The following is a 17,783-nucleotide window of genomic DNA, read 5'->3' as shown; positions in this document are numbered from 1 at the left end:
TTCCTCATTTGCACTAAGTTTTGTGACAGCTTGATGTTCCAACATAAAGGTTACACTGTCATTTGGTCCTTCTGGTAATACATACCAAAGACATTTGGCACAACAAACTAGTACAACAGTTACATTTTAATTTTTAATCAATTTAAATACTTATCAAACATTCATGGACAACAGCATGTTGGATGTAATACCGACTTTTTCAGGATTCACAATCACAGGAGTATCTGCGGTAATAATATGCTAGTCCTAATTTCATTTGGTAATCAGGTGCCCAAAATGTATGCATACAGAATTTCCACCATGTGGGGGATTCTGCAGGCATAATTGATGGAGTCACATGCAGCAGATTTTTAGCATTTTTAGGAACTCACGAAAAATCCCATTCGTACTGTCCGGAAGTTCATCAGATGTAAAGGATGCTTTAATGTTTTTTAGTAGGTATATTTTTTTGTTTGCAAGAAAATATTTTACCTAACTGAGAATGAGCTTCATCAACACACTTTTATTTTTGGGTTGTCCAGTTTTTCTTTCCCGTCTCTACCCTGTAAAACTGTGGCATAGCCTGGGTTCGATAGCCTGTAGTGCAAGCAAGGGATCACACCACCTTGGAGTTGGTTAGTGATCACTGATTTTCAATCACAGTTGCTTTGACCAACTACTGCTTTATTCCATTATGAATTCTAAATACAGATGGTGTTCAACCAACAATATATTTGGGGCAAGAAGGGCTAGTCACACTCTTCACACAAGGCAGTGATTCAAAGTTTATTTTCAGAGACTGCCAAGGATGAGTTTCAGCCTGACAGCCTTGATCACAAAATATGTATTATAAATATATATATATATATATTACCTACTGGCGGTCGCCAGTAGGTATATATAGTTAGGATTTTTTCCCTATGGGATTTTTGAAAATTCTATGTCTAATAACTTTGGCGTTTGTGGACGGAATTGGCTGACATTTTCAGGAAAATGGAACATTTTGTTTCTGAGCAGCCCCTGACAATTTGGGGGGGTTTCATCAAGGGGGGGCCGAGAAAAAAGGGGGGTCCCAAAACGCGTTTTTCCCATGTTAATTTCCATAGGGCGGTTGGCCTCACTTTTAGCTCGAACGGCTGAATGGATTTGCACGAAACTTGGCAAAATTGTAGGGACTGTTAGCCCGATGTGCCTTTGCTAGGTCTCAATATATGTGCTCCAGTGGATTTTGAGTAATTTAGGTTAAAAAAAAGATATATATCTGGGCGGAGCCTAAACACACATCTGATCTGATTGGCTGTCAGCACTTCATCCAAGAAGTGTTGGCAGCCATCTTGGGACCAATATACATGATAGCACCTCATTAAAAAGCATTGTAGTTAATAGAGGGTTTTAGTACTTTAGTTACATTATAAATCATTTGTTGATGGTACCATACTCGTTTTAGGAATTGTGGTGGGTTCTAAGGTGATTTTACCATGTGAAAAAACCTTCTGCTGTGATATCATGAATATTGTTTGAAAGAAAACTAATATCTCATGATTTTCCCACAGTGGTTTGGAAGGGGATCTATAAGCTAAACTGAAAGCATATTTTCTGTAAATTCACATTATCTTTCTCAGTCATGTGAAAATGAAGTCTGACATTCTCAGTAAAACATGTACATCCAACAAGGACAGAGACTGTCAGTTGATTCCTTTGTGTTCTACTGCAGCCTCCTAGAGTGTTCTAAAGAACAACTAGAGCGCTAACAGTCCTACTTATTACAAAGGTATGGCACACCTGAAGCCATCTTGATTGGAATAAAGTGGTAACTCTTAAAACATTTAATTTAAAAAGAAACAACATGAGGGGGTATATTTTGCCATAGAAAGTATGATTAGTGCTGCAGAATGAAAAATTAGGGCACATTTTGAGTGACTTCTCAAATCCTTTTCTATTTCATTAAAACATTCTGACATGCAGTCTCCCAAAATGGCCACCAGAGACAAAAGAGCCCAAATGTAGCCCAAATATCACCCAGATGTAGCCCAAGTATAGCCCAATGACAGAATGTCCCAGAGTGTTCTAAAGAACAACTAGAGCGCTAACAGTCCTACTTATTACAAAGGTATAGCACACCTGGAGCCATCGTGATGGGAATAAAGTGGTAACTCTTAAAACATTTAATTTAAAAAGGAACAAAATGAGGGGGTATATTATGCAATAGAAGGTATTATTAGTGCTGCAGAAAGAAAAATTAGGGCACATTGTGAGTGACTTTTCAAATCCTCTTCTATTTCATTAAAAAATTCTGACATGCAGTCTCCCAAAATGGCCACCAGAGACAAAAGAGCCCAAATGTAGCCCAAATATCACCCAGATGTAGCCCAAGTATAGCCCAATGACAGAATGTCCCAGAGTGTTCTAAAGAACAACTAGAGCGCTAACAGTCCTACTTATTACAAAGGTATGGCACACCTGAAGCCATCTTGATTGGAATAAAGTGGTAACTCTTAAAACATTTAATTTAAAAAGGAACAAAATGAGGGGGTATATTTTGCCATATGAATTATGATTAGTGCTGCAGAAAGAAAAATTAGGGCACATTTTGAGTGACTTCTCAAACCCTCTTCAATTTCATTAAAAAAATTCTGACATGCAGACTGAAACATGCACTTTGAATACCAGCAGCAGACGTCCCTGGTGAGCAGTAGCTTTACTACAGGGATCTAATGTGCAACTAGAGTGCTAACATTCAGAATTTATGGCAAATGTGTGACACATCTGAATGCCTTCTTGATGGAACCAAAGTAAACAAGCATTGAAAATGCAATAGATCTCGCCCTCGTTTAAGTTAAAGCCATTCTGTTTGTAATGAGGTGGCTTTTTAGCTTTGCTTTTATTAGTGTTTTTTCAACTTTCATGTAAATAACATGCATCTGTATGCATATAAGTATATGTATGCATGCATTTATGTTTGTATTTATATAGATATACAGATGATATATGTTTATATATGTATGTATATATATATATATTCACTGAAAAAACCATAGGTTATAGACCATATATAGTTAGGAATTAGCATTTACAAAACCTTGAAAATTCACTGAAAAAACCATAGGTTATAGACCATATATAGTTAGGAATTAGCATTTACAAAACCTTGAAAATTCACTGAAAAAACCATAGGTTATAGACCATATATAGTTAGGAATTCGCATTTACAAAACCTTATTTTACTCACACAAAACCATTGAAATTCCATATATAGTTAGTTGCACTAACTATATATCGCGCACCCGCAATCCACTGCTGATGATGTCACATATTACATCATTCATGACATGGTCAGTGACATCACTGATGACATCACTGATGACATCTCAAATGACATCACTGATGACAACATCCAGTGACTGTATGTTTCTGTAAAGTTAAAATATGTCTTACATATTGAAGAATGAGTGGATGTATAAGTGTCTGGATGAAGGATTTAGTAGGTGCATGACTGACTGTATGAGTGAGTGATTAAATGTGTCTCACTGAGTGCATGGGTTAGTGACTAAACTGTCTTAATTTGTGCATCATTATGTCTGTTGTTCTGTAAACTGTTGCATGTGTTGATAAGTAGCTATATGAGTAACTATATGGGTTATTGATTGGTTGCCCAAGTATTTGTATGGGAGACTGAGTGTGTGTGTGGGTGGCTGGGAGGTGTATGACTCTGTGCATAGATGTGTGAGCAGTTGATTCACTAGATGTATGGGTTCAAAAGTGCACGTGGAAACAGCTGTATGGGCGGTTGACTGTGTGCATGAGTGTATTGGTGAGTGAATGGATATCTCAGTGCTACATGTCAAAGTAAGTACATATGTAAAACACAGTACATGTGAGAGTTGACATATATAAATAACTGTGCATAAGAGCCAGTGAATGTTTGAGTGGCGGTATGGATCATTGTGAACTTGTATCAGGGATTGTATAAGAGAGTAAATATGTGTTAGTATATGTTTGAATAAGTAAAGTTTGTATAACTGTATAGTTGAGGAAATGGAGGTGTGATTGATTCTTTGCATGACTGACTAGGTGTGTGAGTAACTCCATGGATGAGTGACAGTCTGTGAGTGTCTGTTTACACTGATTGTATCTAAGGTTATATTAGAGTCTGAAGAGGTTCATCGTATTATCACATGAATGATATCATGAGTGATGTGATCAGTAATGTCAAATGAGATGTCATCAGTGATGTCATCAGTGATGTCATTTGAGATGTCATCAGTGATGTCATTTGAGATGTCATCAGTGATGTCATCAGTGATGTCACTGACCATGTCATGAATGATGTAATATGTGACATCATCAGCAGTGGATTGCGGGTGCGCGATATATAGTTAGTGCAACTAACTATATATGGAATTTCAATGGTTTTGTGTGAGTAAAATAAGGTTTTGTAAATGCGAATTCCTAACTATATATGGTCTATAACCTATGGTTTTTTCAGTGAATTTTCAAGGTTTTGTAAATGCTAATTCCTAACTATATATGGTCTATAACCTATGGTTTTTTCAGTGAATATATATATATATATATATATATATATATATATATATATATATATATATATATATATATATATATATATATATATATATATTATATATATTTATTTATAATACATATTTTGTGGTAGGTTATATATGTTACCTCTACTGAATCCAGCTGTCGGTATGAATACTGCATCAATAACAACCACCTTTAAACCCAAGTCCAAATTTTGCCCGATGATGTTGAAAGACAATGTTGACCTCTTTCACGAAAAAAATTCCCAGGATTTAAAAACACTGTTCTTGAAAAGAGGTACTTTTTCCAACAAGCATTATTATCGAGATCTTGAGTACCATCAACTCATGAAAAAACGACATGCAAAACCGAAAATTGTAATTCGGCAATCCGATAAAGGAGGAAACATTGTTCTTTGGCCTCTCAAAATGTACATGGAAGTTGCATTGGAACAATTGAATGATCGAGCATGCTATCAACGAACAGATGCCAATCAAGTTCAACAAGCTATGGGCATTATCTATTCCAAATTGATGGCATGGCGCAGCACAGGTATCATTTCAATGGACGAATATAAGTTCATGAAAAAGGAAAATCCTGTAACACCTGTTGTGTACTTCATTCCCAAGATACATAAGAACAGCCCAATTCCACCGGGTCGTCCTATCATCTCCGCATGCAACAGTGTTTTAGAAAATGTGAGCAAATACGTTGACTTTTTTTTGCAGGAGTTTGTCAGGACCCTACCTTCATTTGTACTTGATACAGGGGATTTTCTGAGTAAGATAAAGGATGTTGAATGGAAACAGAGCTACTTGTTAATTTCTCTTGATGTAACGTCACTTTACACCAGCATTTTTCATAGGGATGGTTTGCGAGCAGTCCAGCATTATCTGGAATCAAGACCAAGTGGCTTAGCTGAGCACACTCGTATGATACTATCTATGATTTCTATGTGCTTAGACAACAACTTTTTCTTATTCGGTAAGCAATTGTTTCAGCAGACGAGGGGTGTGTCAATGGGGGCCTGCTTCTCTCCCAGTTACACCTGTTTGCACATTGGGGTACTGGGAGGAGCAGGTCCTTATGCTAAGCTATACTGAAATAATGCAGACTAAGGTAGTAAGATGGCTCAGGTACATCGATGACCTGTTTATAATTTGGGACGGGTCAGTTAGCGATGCTAATGCCTTCATCACACAGCTCAATGTAAACAATCTCAACTTGCAGTTCACTGCACAGATCAGTGAGATAACAGTATGTTTCCTGGATGTAGAGGTCTTTTCCCGGAGGGGGAAACTTGAAACAAAGCTATACCGGAAACCAACTGCTGGCAACAGTATCCTCCACGCAGGTAGCCACCATCCTGCCCATCTCATTAGGAGTATCCCTTATGGAGAAATGCTCCGTATAAGAAGGATATGCAGTGATGAAAGTGATTGCAGGGAGGCCCAATTTGCATGTAAAATTAGATTTTTAAAGAGAGGATACTCACAGGACTGCATAGATAAAGCCATCAGTGGAGCTAATTCCAGAGACAGAACAGCATTGGTGCCCAGTTTGACTCAAAATAGAACCTTGCCTTCTCCAATTGCCAACAATGAGACTCGGCTTATTCTAACATTTAACAACCAACACCAGGTCATCAGAAACATAATTAAACGTAACTGGACATTGATTTCCAGTGACCCAGTATTATGTAATCTTGTGAAAGAGAGCCCCAACATCACCTACAAACGAGCAAGAAGCATGGGTGATTGTTTAGTCTCTAGCAGCCCAGAAACCAGAAGCACAACAACATGGTTGGATGCTAGCAGAGGTTTCCGCAAATGTGCTTCGTGCAAAGCCTGCAAGAATGGAGTTAGCAGAAAAGAATATACCACTCCATTTAGCAGGAAGCCTATTGCCAATAAATGCCAACTAACTTGCCGTACAGAATATGCGGTGTATGTGTTGGAATGCCCGTGTAGTTTGCGCTATGTTGGTAGCACGAGACCACACGTATACAAACGCATTCTGCAGCACCTAAGGGCAATAACGAATGGGGATATGGCTTACCCTGTGGCTAGGCATTTTGATGAATTGCATGGCAAAAATCCATCTGAATTAAGGTATTTTGTAATCGATACTGTGCCTCCGCAGAGGAGGGGAGGTGATCGTGAAGCAATGTTGCGTAGACTTAAGACCAGACATATCATTTTATTGGATACCAAGACCCCTAATGGTCTAAATGCAGGTGAAGACTGTCATACTTACCTGTAAACAGAAAATTTTGCATGTATTTAACTTAAAAATGGTAATCATACTAAGAGTCCGCTTCCATTCCTATTTTTCTAATGAACAGTATTGTTTTTACTATTATCACAACTTTCAGCTAATTGCACTATTCACTTGTGGTAGCACTTACTTTTTATGCCAATATTTATTGCTGTTTTTGCACATAAGCCTGTTTTCTGCTCATGATATGGCAAATTGTGGTTCTGATATAATAGATATTTGGTATGAAGAGAAATTCGAATTTTTTTATATCAAGTATGGTAAAGCAACATTTATTGTGTAGGATTTAGTACATCAATGTTGTTATCTCATAGAATTGCTGCTATATTTATGATTATGTGTATATTCGTATTCATGATCTAAAAATTTCATTCATTTTGAAAAATGTATGTTTATATCTATTTAATTTTAGATGGTATATATATTTTTGTATTTTTATACATAATTTTATATATTTATATATTTATATATCCATGTATTTATACAATGTATTTCTATGAGAAACCACTAATATTTACATGTGTACTTACACAGTAAGATTTTCGCTTGACTACTGATCCCATGAGCAGTTGCACTAAATAGACTGGCCTGTAGTTAATTGCATTTCTGCAGCAAGGAGTTATGACATTATGTTGTCTATGTCTAGTAAAAGTAATTGGCACTAGCACTTTAAATTGAGCACATACGCCCCTAAACGTTGTCATGTGATCAAGGCCGTGGTCGGCCGAAACGCGTAAATGGTGGTGTGGTGGTGAGCAGAATAAAATAACCAGCACTGATTCCTGGGTTCGTCTCGTCATTTTTCATCGTGACTGCTGTGACGTTTGTTTGCCATAGATATATATATATATATCCCTCGCAACTTGCCTCATCGCAGGGGGAGCACTGTCGTGCTGGTGCCATCGTCGGGATCAAGGCAGTATCCCGTCGAACATTTTCACACAAAGTTCCATAGGAATGATGGCACTCCACTCGGGGAAATTTTTAGAGTTTTTATTACAACAACTGAGATCGCCTACGCGTTTCGAACTTAGCGTTCTTGATCACGGAATAGATTTTGGACAATTAGTCCCTTTTCCCTTTTCACATTAAGTACACATGTCACAACCAAGGCATGCTGGGATTTGTAGTGAAATTCAATTCATTTCGCTGCGTTAAACTATATTCTGCAATTTATGGTCAGTTTTATTCGTTTACCTGGTATTTCAAACACATTTTGTTTCTATGTGTAGTCTCGCGCTTTGTTTAAGGCAAAGTATTTATGGATATGATTATAGTTTGTTTTGGTTACTGATGTGTTGGGCTGAGTGCACATTACTTCCAGCTGGCTGTGTCTATTGATGTTTTTATATGTGTCAATGGGCTCTGAGAGTGACTCGCCAATGCTGTGTGGTATTGCGGTGGTAGACTTCCTGTGCGATAGTGATCTATTTCTCATCTGTGTGAACTAGTGTTCTATCTTAAGGATCGCGTATATAACGCAGTCGCACAGCTGGAAGTACTAATGGTTCCTGGGCTGAGTGCCCTTGCCACCGCAAAAATTTACCACATCTGACTGGGAGTGTATGTAGCTAAAGTGCCTTGAGTGATCTCACTTTATGCATGTGCAAACATTAAGTCTTACATTTCAAATTAATTGTTCCAAGCAATGTTCTAAATTTCAGTTTCATATTTACAGATGAACATATAGTTCCGCATCTCCATTCAGTCCTACAGGTTGCATTGTTTTGAATCTCATGATGAGTTTGGACTCGAGTCGTCTCAATTTTAGTTTTCTATCCCCACCCCGTTCATGTTGAGGTACCATGGCTAGGCCTGAGTACGTCATATTAAGCCATGTTTTTCCAGGATGGGTGGCCATGTGTTTTGCCATAGCATATGAGAAGTCTTTGTTCTGTATGGCCCGAGTATGTTCAAGGATTCGTTTCTTTAGTGGACACGTGGTGCTGCCAATGTATCTTTTTCCACAATTACATTGGAGTAGATATACAACGAAGGGTGTTTCACAGGTTATCGGTTCTCTAATTTCAAAGTTCTTTCCTGATGGATCATATATATTCTTTAGATTCTTCCCGATTTTACACGCCTTGCATACCAGGCATTTCGTAAATCCTCTTTTCTTGATTTCTAGCCAAGATGGATTTTTTCTGATTTCGAAATGGCTATGCACAAGGTGGTCTGACAAATTGGGGGCTCTTTTGTAGGTGATCGATGGTCGTTCTCCTATATCATTCCCTATATCGACATCTTTTTTTAGTACATGCCAGTATTTTGTCATTATTTTCTGTATTTTGTAACTTTCCTTCGTGTATCTCATTATCATCCTAGGATGTTCTTCCAGTGTTGTCTCCTCCATATTTTCTGTGTTCGGAGACAATTGTTCATCTGTCTTTTTTCTTTTGCCAAGTAAAGCTTTTTTAGTCTTGTTTTTGGATACGAGCATTTAATCTCTATTCATTTCTCTGGCTGCTTTCTCCCCTCTGATGATATCCGTTTGTTTATACCCTCTCTGTTTGAAACGAGTTTTTGGATCCTCAAATTTTCGTTCCATTTCACTTACTTCAGAGCAATTTCTTTTCATCCGAAGTATTTCTCCGTAAGGTATACTTTTTTTGAGGTTCTCAGGATGGAAACTCTGTCCGTGAAGTATACTGTTCGTAGCTGTTTTCTTACGATGTACAGTTGTTTCTAATCTATTGTTCTTCACGTAGACTTTTGTGTCTAGGAATTCTATTTCCTTAGATCTTAGATTGTAGGTGAATTTTAATCCTACAGTGTTGTTGTTCAAAACCTCAAAGAATGAATGAAATTCCTGTTCTGTGCCCTTCCAGAGCAGGAACAGATCATCAATGAAGCGCAGCCACAGTGCTACGTTAGCCATATGTCGGTCGTTTTCTTCTCTCCAAGCAACGCACCTCTCCCACCACCCCATCATGAGATTAGCGTAGCTTGGGGAGAAGGAAACTCCCATGGCCGTCCCGCAGCACTGTGCATACACCTTTTTGTTAAATGGAAAAACATTGTTATATAAGCACAATGTTATCATTTCTACTAACATTTTGGAGTGCTCATATTGACTAATCGGCTGTTGCTGGAGAAAATATTGAATTGCTTGCAGGCCAATTTTGTGGTCGATTGAAGTGTATAACGAGATGACATCGATCGTTATAAGCAGATAATTTGGTTGCCACTCGGTGTTTGATAGAATTAGCAAGCAGTCCCCAGTGTCTTTTATATATGATGTAAGGGTGGGAACCATTGGGGCAATGAAATTGTCAACATAAATTGACACATTTTCATACAAGCTGCACAACCCGAGTGGAGTGCCATCATTCCTGTGTGAATATGTATATATATATATATATATATATATATATATATATATATATATATATGTATTACCTACTGGCGGTCGCCAGTAGGTATATATAGTTAGGATCGATTTCCATAGGGAAATCGCAACATTCTATTTGGAATAACTTTGGCGCCGGTTGAGCAATCAGGCTGAATTTTTCAGCAACTTTGCCTCGCGGCTCTCCACTCCTTCCCTAAAAGTTTGGGGGGATTCGTCAAGCGGGGGCTGAGATAAAAGGGGGGTCCCAAAACGTGTTTTCCCCATGTTAATTTCTATAGGGCGGTCTGTCGCAGTTTTAGCTCGAACGGCTGAATGGATTTTCACCAAACTTGGCAAAATTGTAGGGACTGGTAGCCCGATGTGCCTTTGCTATGTCTCAAGATATGTGCTCCAGTGGATTTTGAGTAATTTAGGTTTAAAAGAAGTTTATATATCTGTAAGCGCGCCCCGGTACGCGTACCGAGGAGCGCACCGGGCGCGCCACGCGACTTGCGCACGGCAAGCTGATTGGTTCTTGGGTGTCTGTAAACATTCGAAACAGTCAGCAGCGGCCGCCATCTTGTGTCTCGGTAGGATTGAGATACAAGAGGCGGCAAAAATCAAAGGGGGAAATGAGCAAAAGGGTTCAGGGTACACCCCCCTGACCCCCTAGGTTTGATTTGGGGGCCATAAAAGGGTCAACATTTTTTTTCGATTTTCGCGGGGGGGAGCGTCCGGTACGCGCACCTGGGAGCGTACTAGGGAGCGAATCAAAAAAAAAAGAAATTGCAAGAGTGCTAAACATTTTAACAATTTTTTATAAATGGGAGGTAGTTCTGAAAAGAACTTTTTTTTATTGTTTTTGTTGTTTTATATTTTTTTTATTATTTTTCTGAACATTTGTTTGTTTGTTTTTTGAATTTTTTGAACAATTTAAAAAAAAATTGGTTTTTTTGAGGGGGAACAACGAAAAACAGGCATTAGAAACGGCTCAACAGGAGCACAAAAAAAATCACTTTTTGGGGCGTTTTGAGCACTTGTGATTTTCATATGCTCTGTTCATTAAAATCACACTCATCTCCCCGTAGCAAAGTAGTCCCCCACAATATCTACACACTAGGTTGATGTGTTGAAAATTGCTCTGGATATTGGGGACCGTCACCCTCGCCTCTGGTCCCGAAAGACTTTCCTGTGTTGAGGTGGTGGCCACAGGAGTTCGTGGGTTTTCACGGAGGTCACGCAGCTCAGCCACACTGTAATTTATTGGATGCCACATTTCCATGTGGCGATGCATAGTGTAGTTCCCATAACTATATTTTTTATCTGTGCCTCGGGACAGAACTCTTTTGCAGATCAGGCATGTCACATGACGGGCATTTACTTTTTTTTGGCCTTCAGGGAATGTAAAAAATTGCCAAATGAAATTGTCCTTGTGGTGGGATTTCCGGGGCTGTTCAGGCAAGAATACTCTCTCATGTACCTCCTCTTCCTCTTCTTCCTCCTCTTCCTCAGGGTTGGGAAGGGACTGGGTAGGTGGTCCTTCCTTCCTTGGAGGTGGTGGTGGTGGTGGAGGTGCACCAGCTGCAGCTACTATTGAAGCCATCTCCTAATAATGAAAATAGGTCTTCCTCTCACAAAGGTGAAAGTCAGAGTGAGAAAAAAGGTGGGTATTGTATTGATGAGTGACTGTATGTATGAGTGATTGTATGGGTGAATGAGTGGATGTGTGTGTAGACCTAGGTTATATTAAGGTTATATTAGTGTGAGGAGGTGCATCGTATTATCACATCAATGATATCATCAGTGATATGATCAGTGATGTCAAATGAGATGTCATCAGTGATGTCATCAGTGATGTCACTTGAGATGTCATCAGTGATGTCATCAGTGATGTCATTTGAGATGTCATCAGTGATGTCACTGACCATGTCATGAATGATGTAATATGTGACATCATCAGCAGTGGATTGCGGGTGCGCGAAATATATAGTTAGTGCAACTAACTATATATGCGAATTTCAATTGTTTTGTGTGAGTAAAATAAGGTTTTATAAATGCTAATTCCTAACTATATATGGTCTATAACCTATGGTTTTTTCAGTGAATATATATATATATTACCTACTGGCGGTCGCCAGTAGGTATATATAGTTAGGATTTTTTCTCTATGGGTTTTTTGAAAATTCTATGTCTAATAACTTTGGCGTTTGTGGACGGAATTGGCTGAAATTTTCAGGAAAATGGCACATTTTGTTTCTGAGCAGCCCCTGAAAATTTTGGGGGGGTTCGTCAAGGGGGGGGCCGAGAAAAAAGGGGGGTCCCAAAATGCGTTTTTCCCATGTTAATTTCCATAGGGCGGTTGGCCTCACTTTTAGCCCGAACGGCTGAATGGATTTGCACGAAACTTGGCAAAATTGTAGGGACTGGTAGCCCGATGTGCCTTTTGTAGGTCTCAATATATGTGCTGCAGTGGATTTTGAGAAATTAACGTTTAAAAAAAGATATATATCTGTAACAGCGGACTGGGCAGCGGCCCAGGACGCGGACTTTTCGCGCAACGGAGCTTTGTGAAGCGAAGCTGATTGGTTCTCCGGCGTCTGTCAACATTCCAAATAGTCCGTAGCGGCCGCCATCTTGTCTCTCGGTAGGATCGAGAGACAAGAGGAGGAGAAAGCGAAGGGGCAAATGACCATAAGGGGGAATAGTAGATCCTCGCTGACCCCCTAGGTTTGATGTGGAGGTTTTAAAAGGGCCCCGCGGGGCAAAAAAAAAAAATAATAATAATAATCGAACGGCTGAATGGATTTGCACGAAACTTGGTAAAATATTAGGGACTGGTAGCCCGATGTGCCTTTGCTAGGTCTCAATATATGTGCTCCAGTGGATTTTGAGAAATTAACGTTCAAAAAAAGATATATATCTGTAACAGCGCTCCGCTTCGCGTACTTTTCGCGTTACGGAGCTTTGCGAAGCTGATTGGTTCTCCGGCGTCTGTCAACATTCCAAACAGTCCGTAGCGGCCGCCATCTTGTCTCTCGGTAGGATTGAGAGACAAGAGGAGGCCAAAGCGAAGGGGGAAATGACCATAAGGGGGCATAGTAGATCCTTCCTGACCTCTTAGGTTTGATGTACCATTTTGCCAAGTTTGGTGTAATTCCGTTCAGCCATTCAGGCTGTAGACGTATGTAAATGTCCTATGGAAAATTGCATGGGGAAAACACATTTGAAAGTGTTGAAATTTAGAACCAATTAAAATGTTACTTTGGTTTTGTATTTGTGTGTGATGAAAGTTAATTGGTTATGTATATATGTCAAATGAGAGGAAACCACAGCCATTTTGTGATACTACTGTCTGAGGTACATTTGTGAGGAATTTTTGGTGGTGAATTTCTGGTGTTTGATTTACACAGTACTAACACTTTTCCTACTTTTGAAAAGGTGAGTTGTTAATTTGTAAGGGGAACTATGTTGTACACTTGAAGATAATTTGAAAAATGTTTTCTGTTATTTATTTGCAGTCCTTCTGTTATACTAAATACTTGATAAAGTTAGTTTTATATTATGTATTACTAAAAACGATAAATGAAAGTGATTATTTTTTTCTGCAATTTACAGCAAGCAATTTCAAAATAAAATGGCTCACAATGAAGAGACCGTGGCAATTTCTTTTGAATTGTCCACTACATTGATTGAAATTGAGAGCACCAATAATGAAACATTGTCACAAGGAGGACATGACTTGTATGATTCCATTAGATTGATTGAAATGGACAGCACCAAGAATGAAATATTGTCACAAGGAGATGACTTGAATGATTCCACTACGTTGATTGAAATTGAGAGCAGCAATAATGAAATATTGTCACAAGGAGGAGATGACTTGTATGATTCCATTAGATTGATTGAAATGGACAGCACCAATAATGAAATATTGTCACAAGTAGGAGATGACTTGAATGATTCCACTACATTGATTGAAATTGAGAGCACCAATAATGAAATATTGTCACGAGGAGATGACTTGAATGATTCCACTACATTGATTGAAATTGACAGCACCAATAATGAAATATTGTCAGAAGGAGGAGATGACTTGAATGATTTTTTTGATCAATCTCTTGATGGCGAATTTATCGAGTGTTTGGAGACGATAGAGTTACAAGAATCATTATTGCAGACTTTTCATGAGGACATTGCTGATGAGGACATGTTACTAGTTCTTTCAAATTTAGAAAATTCTGAAGAATAAATTTATATTTAGAAATCAAAAATTGTTTGAGACATTATTCATTTTTATTTTTAATTTATGAGGTTGTAGCGAAGTGATTGTAGTATAAAATGAGACTTATAGTATAGAGTGCAACATTTTTATGTTACATGGTAAGTTTACTCATATTTACTTCCCTTCTGCCACTATATTATCTCCAATGTGTATTTGACATCTCTTCTTCATCTCCGGCCTCCTTTCTCTCACTGTGTGTCTCCGATGCATCTTATCGGTGCTATTTTGTGTAATTACAGAAGAGAGTAAAATAAAATAGTTCGGAACGTGAAAAGGGGGCAAAGTAGAGTACTCCTTACCCCCTAGGCCTTTTTAGGCGGTCCCAAAAGGATCAGTTTCTGCTTTCCTGAGAGATTATGGTATGAGTTCCATATACCACAATAACTTGCATTACAACATGCAAGATATCTATCTCCTATTACCAACTTTTGGAGATATTCGCGCTAAGCGCGAATATCTCCAAAAAGTAACACCTGCCCTGAGCAGTTCTTAGCCATGTTATCCAATGGGAGGTGGATAACATGGCTAAGAGCATTAGCTCGGTAATGTATGAATATCGCTGAGTTTTTAGCGATATTCATGCATTGCGGCCGTTTATTATCGCATTTGTGATAAACCTTGATAATAGCAAGGTTTATCTTTGATAATTTCTGACGATGCTTAGCGGTAAAAAATTCGTTGGTAAGCATCGTTAGCGATAAATATCGCTTAACTTTGGTAATATGCCCCAACGTCTGTTAACGTTCGATTCGAAGGAAATGAGGAAGTGTTGAAAAACATTGTCTGCGCCATCTTGCCTTTTTTGAAATGCCACACTTTTGTCGTGCACGGCAGCCATTTTAGATGTCTTGACCAGACCCACTCTCTGCACGCTGTCGATTCGTAGCATGGCTCCTCACCCTCGCAAGCATCTTCCCCAGGCACTGGTCACCCCCGCTCTCTGTCTTATGCATGGGCAATAAACCTCCCCCCATCTGCGCTGCTCTTCCCTGAGAATCACACTCTGTGCCCGCCCGACACCTCCCTTTCGCCCTATTCACTACCGCACCCTCTGACACTCCTCTTCCTCTGTGTCCGATTGTCCAGGCTATCAGCTAGCCCTGCAGATGTAGTTTATGGCCTCAGCTGTAAAGAATCACCCCTCTTCAAAGGAGTTATAGTAGATCAAGGCCCACACCCGATGAGATCCGTCACACCACACGTGTTCCTACTATCTGAAAACTATCCTGTATTGTGATTGGGGAGGGGATCGAGCCTGAAGCGGAAGATTCCAGGAATGACTCTTTGTACATCAAAGTTTTTACAATTATGTTTCACATTAAAAATATATAGCACTCCAACAAAGTAGTAGGAATATAAAACTTTAATAACATATAAATATATACAACAAAACAAAAACAGTAAAAACATTTAAACAACGAAGAGACCGTGGCAATTTCTTTTGAATTATCCAATAGATTTATTGAAATTGACAGCACCAATAATGAAATATTCTTGTCAGTAGCGGTCTGTTGTGCGAATAGTTCCAAGGCAGCAGAACGCGCTGAAATCTAGATGGCACTAAAGTGATGTCTAGCAAGTTGCCGCCCAGCACATAACGGCGTGGGGCGCCGCGGGGGTGAGTGAGTCCAGTAGGCACCACAGCTATTCTTACCGGCATTGCAGAATTACTGCTGGGGACAATGCCTGTGCTGTAGCAGGGTCACAGCAGAAACAAAAAGGATTCTGTTGAAGATGTTGTTGGTTTTCAATTTGAAAACAGTTCTGGTGTCAACTGCTATGCTAATGTAGTGGTTAATGTTTTGTTTTCTCTAGAAAATGTAAAAGAGGGGGTGGCAGTCCAAAGTTCCGTTAAAAGGGCAAAGGAAAGGATCGGTGGTTTGAACTATCAGTCAAAAAGGGGAGGGGGTGCAACAATTTTTCCTACCGGGTCACACTGTGCTTTTACCGGAAGTGAGGTCTGCAGGATTCTAGTAATTCAAAGTGAGGCTGGCGCCGACGTCCCGCGAATACAGTTTCGTCACTCCACGGGTGATCATGGCAGTCATTCCCCATCGGGGGTCGGAGACTCCCGCGGCTCCTCTAGAATCTTCAAGGTCGTGGAGGACTACGGTGGTGGAGTCAACCAGTGACCGGGCCATTTCTTTATGCTGGGCCCGCTCTTGCCAGGTCGACCGCCATTTTGAGAGTTCGGTAGCTACTGGCGATCGCGGGGTCAAATGAGCGGACGGGCTCCACCCTGCCGGGCGAGACGTTGCAGCATGGCCACAGTGGAAGAACTCTTTTCCGGGCGCCTGGAGCGCTGAGGGTGCAGCTGGGAAGCCTCCACTGGGGAGGCGGGAGAGGCCTGTTCGCACCGTCTCTCCCTCCCAGTGCACCCCACGGCGTCTCGCTTGATATTTTTTATGGCCGGACCAGGCGATGAGGACGAGAGGGGGGGGGTCGGAGGCATGTGCAAGACATCCCCCCCCAGGGTTGTTGCAGCAATTATACAAGAAAGAAGAAGTGTCCCGTCCGTCTTCGGGCCGGGCTTCCGGTAGATGTCGGCCGGACGCCCCTGGCTCTGGCCCCATGAACGGGTTTCTTGGTTTATCGGCTGCAGCCGGATCCCGTCGGCCTCGGCCCCCCGACCGTTGGTGGCCGGACCGGAAGAGCATGTGGCGGGACTACCTGCAACTCTCAAGGGCCACCGCGGCCGGACTGGGAGAGAGAGGGGAGGGTCGAGGAGACATTCCCCCCCCCCCTGCAACTGTTCAGCGTTGTAAAGGCAATCCCCTGGCCGGGTCCCGCTGGTCTCGGCCTCTCCTCCGGCTACACCCTACGTTAGGATCTCCTGGCCGAGGCGTGGCAGCAGGACCTGCCTTATATGGGCTGCTCCCGGCTGGGCGTAGCCGGAACCCTGCTCCACCTTGGAAGTTTCCAGAGTGGGGGCGGATGTTCTACTGACTTGCATTTTCCCTAGTCTATCGATTTTTTTGGCGTGGCAGGCGGTGGGACAGCGAGGGGTGATTTGGTTTCTCTTGCTGTTTTTCTGGTCTCTCACCAATGGCATATTTTAACGTTTTCTTGTTTCTAGGACATTAACAGGTTTTATCATTACGTTATGTTATCGTTTCTTTGTTCGTTGTTTAATAAAAGTTCATGTTCATCAGTGGCCTACTGATTTTCGTTTTCCTATTCTTTTCTTTCCAGGTTGTTTCATGCTAAAGTTTCTGTTAACAGGATACAGTGATCACTTCGTTATTATTGCATATGTCCTTTTCACTAGGGGTGCTCTCTGGTCGGGCCAGATGACGTATGTCTAGTAAATGGTCCGGGTGAAACAGGTGCATCAATCAGTGGGGAGTAGATAGGCATGACAGATTA

This window comes from Lissotriton helveticus, chromosome 2_1, assembly GCF_964261635.1.
Source record: "Lissotriton helveticus chromosome 2_1, aLisHel1.1, whole genome shotgun sequence".
In the NCBI taxonomy this organism is placed as follows: domain Eukaryota; kingdom Metazoa; phylum Chordata; class Amphibia; order Caudata; family Salamandridae; genus Lissotriton; species Lissotriton helveticus.
The sequence above is the reverse complement of the archived record's forward strand: the minus strand, read 5'-3'. Positions refer to the sequence as shown.